Raw genomic sequence first — 4975 nt, forward strand, 5'->3', positions numbered from 1 at the left:
GTGGCATTAAGTAATGGAACATTGGTGCAGACTTTATATTAATGATCTGTTACTTTGGACCACTGTCTGTGTTGCAGTGACTGTAATCCCAGCTGTCACAGTTATCTACTGCTGTATAACGCCACCCTAAAATGCAGTGGCTTAAAACAATAAACAGATTATCTCACAATTTCTGCTGGTCAGGAGTTTGGGAGTTGCTTAGCTGGTGGTCTGGCTTGGGATCTCCTGTGAGGCGACAGTCAGGATGTTGAGTGGGGCTGCCGACAGTCAAGGGCTGACTGGAGCTGCTTCCAAGATGGCGCACTCACATGGCTGCTGGCTGGAGGCCTTGGTTCCTTACTCTGTGGAATTTTCCACAGGCTGCCTGAGAGTCCCCATGCCATGGCAGCTGCCCACCACCGCCACCATCACCCCACCCCGCCCTGGAATGAAAGCTTCAAGTAAGAGGGTGAAAGAGAACAAGCATGAGGCTATAGACTCTATAAATCTGGACTCCAAAATCACACACCATGTGCTTCACTTTATTTGTTAGAAACAAATAACATAGTCCAGCCAACACTTAAGAGGAATTAGTCTCCATTTCTAAAAGGGTGAAGTAGAAAAGAATTTGTGGTCTTATCTTAAAATCACTTCACTGGTGGAGTTCAGTTCAGTTCAGTTCAGTTCAGTCGCTCAGTTGTGTCTGTCTCTTTGCAACCCCATGAACTGCAGCACACCAGGCCTCCCTGTTTGTTACCAAACTTCCAGCCATCTCATCCTCTGTCGTCCCCTTCTCCTCCTGCCCCCACTTCCTCCCAGCATCAGAGTCTTTTCCAATGAGTCAGCTCTTTGCATGAGGTGGCCAAAGTATTGGAGTTTCAGCTTTAGCATCAGTCCTTCCAAAGAACACCCAGGACTGATCTCCTTCAGAATGGACTGGTTGGATCTCCCTGCAGTCCAAGGGACTCTCAAGAGTCTTCTCCAACACCACAGTTCAAAAGCATCAATTCTTCGGTGCCCAGCTTTCTTCACAGTCCAACTTTCACATCCATACATGACCACTGGAAAAACCATAGCAATTTCTAATTTGTGCAGCTAATAGGGAGACATCAATAAATAGCATAAATTAAAATGAAGATGAAAAGGAAAAAGGAAAGTGTAATTCTGTTCCTGTTACTCTTTTTTAAAGTTAATTTTTATTGGAGTATAGTTACTTTACAGTGTTGTGTTGGTTTCTTGCTATATAGTAAAGTGAGTCAGTTATACATATATCCCCTCTTTTCCAGGTTTCCTTCCCATTTAGGTCAGTACAGAGTATTGAGCAGAGATCCCTGTGTTATACAGTAGGTTCTCATTAGTTATCTATTTTATACATGTGCTCAGTTCCGTCTAACTCTTTGTGACCCTATGGACTGTAGCCCACCAGGCTCCTCTATCCATGGGATTCTCCAGGCATGAATACTGGAGTGGGTTGCCATTCCTTTTTACAGGGGATCTTCCCAACCCAGGGATCAAACCCCTGTCCCCTGTATTTCCTGCATTAGCAGGCAGATTCTTTACCACTGAACCATCAGAGAAGCCTCATTTTAGTGCCAACAAAGGTCTGTCTAGTCAAAGCTATGGTTTTTCCAGTAGTCATGTATGAATGTGAGAGTTGGACTATAAAGAAAGCTGAGCAGTGAAGAATTGATGCTTTTGAACTGTGATGTTGGAGAAAATTCTTAAGAGTCCCTTGGACTGCAAGGAGATCCAACCAGTCCATCCTAAAGGAAATCAGTCCTGAGTATTCATTGGAAGGACTGATGCTGAAGCTGAAACTCCAATACTGTGGCCACCTGATGGGAAGAACTGACTCATTTGAAAAGACCCTGATGCCGGGAAAGATTGAAGGCAGAAGAAGGGGACAACAGAGGAGGAGATGGTTGGATGGCATCACCAACTCAATGGACTTGAGTTTGAGTAAACTTTGGGAGTTGGTGATGCACAGGGAAGCCCGGGGTGCTGCAGTCCATGGGGTCGCAAAGAGTCAGACACGACTGAGCAACTGAACTGAGCGTGTATATGTCAGTCCCAGTCTCCCAGTTTCCATCCCACCCCCTCTTCCTCCCTTGGTAACTGTAAGTTTCTTCTCTACATATTCACTCATCCTGCTCTGCTCACTTCCATCCTAAGCCCATCCCCATTCCTTAAGCCATTCTGATACTGTTCACGGCTTTAAGGAACTTCTCCCTGACTCCAGCTGTTGATCTTACAGTTGCTGAGATCTTATGACATTCTCAACCTCTTTAGGTAATAGGACTCAACACAGGCCAAGCCCCAGGTACCCTTGAGGCCTTGAGTTGTAAGAGAGCTGAGAATCTATGAATTTAGAGGATGAGGTAATGTGATATGTAAGGAGGAGAGAAATTCTTCCCATTTGTGATCCTCTTTTACCTCATGTCTCGTAGTATTCTCCGAGGCATTGCTAAGGCTTCCCAGAGGATTCTCTTGGTTCCTTCCGATGACAAGAGCAGGCAGTCTCCCCTCTGTGGATCCCGTGTATCTGCTTTCTCACTCATCACTCCCTCTGCATCTCTTTTGAGCTCCCTGGGTGCAAGGCTTCCGGGCTCTGCTGAAGAATAATCATGATACTAAATCACTCTTTGCCCATTATTATCCAGACTCTGCCCATGGACATCTTTACATCCCACCAGGAAATCTGTTCTGATCAGCCATTTGCTGACGTCTTTTCATACTTACAACAGGCAAGAAAAGTGGCTTCAGGGACCAGCCACTCACACAGTGCAGTCAGTCCTAATGGCCTTATCACTCGGCTACCTGCTCCTCCTTCCCACAGGGAACACCAGTTAGTGTGTGTGAGCCAGAGAGTCAGGCTGAACCATCCTATTACTGTTTTATATAAAGCACTTACTGAATTCCTAGAGGGAAGAGGAGTCTCCGAGGGGGACTTGTCTCATTAAACTGCTGCTTGCTTTGCAAGCAGCCAGAGAAGAACTGAAAGGTGGTGAGCAGAGAGGCAAGACCTTCAGGGAGCTCAGTGGTACTAATGCGCTAAGCTGCGGGCACGTCTGGCAGCGTAAAGGGGAGCAATCTCAGAAGGGAAAATGAGAAATATGCTCTTCGCCTTTGTCCCCTTTAATGAGGCTGAAGAAGAAACAAAGACATATTATCGAGTGATAAAAATACACCCAGTATCAAAGTTTCTAGGTTCCTGTACCTAAAAACTCTTTAGAATTTGTTCTTTCCTTTTTTCCGCTCTTTCTCTTTTCAAATAAAGAAAATTCTTCTTCTGTCTCTGCTCTATGGAATTCTCTACTTAGCCCCAGATAGATAAAAATGACTTCTGAAATGTACTCTCTTAAAAGCCTAGAGAAGAAAGAACACAAATTTCTTTAAAAAGCTTCTGGCCATGATGTCTTTCAACTCTCGTTTACAGAAACCATTCACAGGAACCCTCTGGAAAACGTTTCTTTGCTGAGACAGCACCACAGAAAACAAGCCAGCTCCCAGGGTGACAGGATGCTGTCTGCAGAGAACTTGGGGCCTGCATTTGCAAAGCTTTCCAGGGCAGACGGGTGCATCTGGAGGCAATGCACAGTGGGTGTCAGATTGTCTACTGGCAAGGCCAAGTCTGCAGGAAGAGAAGGGAGCCCTCTGCACCATGGAGGACAGCTGGGGTGCAGTGATTTCTGAATATCATCCTGCCTCAGAACAGTGCTGGCAAGCTCCTACATCTCGCCTCCATCGAAGCTGCTCGGCACAGAGAGGGGAGGTCTAATTCTCCTTTCTCTAATAGGAGTGGTTAAGTGAGCATTTATATGAGGCAGTCAGAAGAAAGTGTGTGTGTGTGTGCCAGTCTGCCCTGTTCATAGGATTCTCCAGGCAAGAACACTGGAGTGCGTTGCCTTGCCCTCCTCCAGGGGCTCTTTCCCACCCAAGGATCGAACCAGTGTCTCTAAGTCTCCTGGATTGGCAGGTAGGTTCTTTACCACTAACACCACCTGGGAAGCCCGTCTAGTAGCACCTCCTTCCAATATCTGAGAACTCCTAGATACCTATGACCTCAGAAAGGGCAGGCTGCACTTGAAACAAAAGGCTTTGCTGACCTTCCTTTCCCAGGATGTAATTTCTTCCTTTGGCAATGGTAGAACCATAGTAATTAGGGCTGAAGAGCTGTAGTTTTTAGGGCTGAAAGCAAATATTCTATTACTCCCTATTTAGGACATTTGGTAGAACTCTTTTGCCTCACCCACTTTGAAATGAGCTGTGCCCATCTGACCTGCTTTACTCACTAAAATATGGGTGGAAATAATTGTACTATCTCCTATGAGGCTTTAAGAGTTACTACATAATTCATCACCTCTTCTTTTATCTGCCAAGGTGACTGGCAATGGCCAGATGATGGTGGCTTCCAAAGTGGGGATGACTTGGAGCAGAGCCCCTGCCAACAACTGATGGACACGTGGAGAGAATGAGAAGTAAGGGTTTACTGTCATAAACTAGTAAGAAAATTGCCTGGTTGTTAATGTAGCACAATCTATGATGTTCTCCTGGACTCTTCTAATCCCTTCTCAGAAGAGGGGAGCTTCTAGCTGCCAGTGGAAGGAGTCTATGCTGGTAGTTCATAGAGAACTCTATAGATGAGGGTTTGAAAAACCTCCTTCTCACTTCCAGTCCAGAAAAATACATATTATCTAGGACACAGGAAAAAACTAAGTTTCTTTTCAATGCTTTGTTAAAGTTTATGGTGAGACTAATCTACCTTTCTTCCTAGGCCTATGTGAAACTACAGCCCTTATAATTTAATTATATATGCTACTCCCAGGCTTCCTGATAGCTCAGTTGGTAAAGAATCTGACTGCAATGAAGGAGACCCCAGTTTGATTCCTGGGTTGAGAAGATCTCCTGGAGAAGGGAAAGGCTACCCACTGTAGTACTGTGGCCTGGAGAAGTCCGTTGACTATATAGTCCATAGGGTCGCAAAGAGTCAGACACG

General features: G+C 45.5%; 1 long non-coding RNA gene across 1 annotated transcript; it reads right to left on the reverse strand.

The window, feature by feature from the left end:
- Positions 1-500: 500 nt before the first annotated feature.
- Positions 501-2921, reverse strand: LOC132660099 (uncharacterized). The gene is made up of 2 exons (XR_009601325.1): positions 2413-2921; positions 501-1040 (listed from the first exon to the last, which is right to left on the reverse strand). It is a non-coding gene; the product is annotated as an uncharacterized LOC132660099 (long non-coding RNA).
- Between the last annotated feature and the right edge of the window lie 2054 nt (positions 2922-4975).

Source organism: Ovis aries, chromosome 7, assembly GCF_016772045.2.
Source record: "Ovis aries strain OAR_USU_Benz2616 breed Rambouillet chromosome 7, ARS-UI_Ramb_v3.0, whole genome shotgun sequence".
Classification (NCBI taxonomy): domain Eukaryota; kingdom Metazoa; phylum Chordata; class Mammalia; order Artiodactyla; family Bovidae; genus Ovis; species Ovis aries.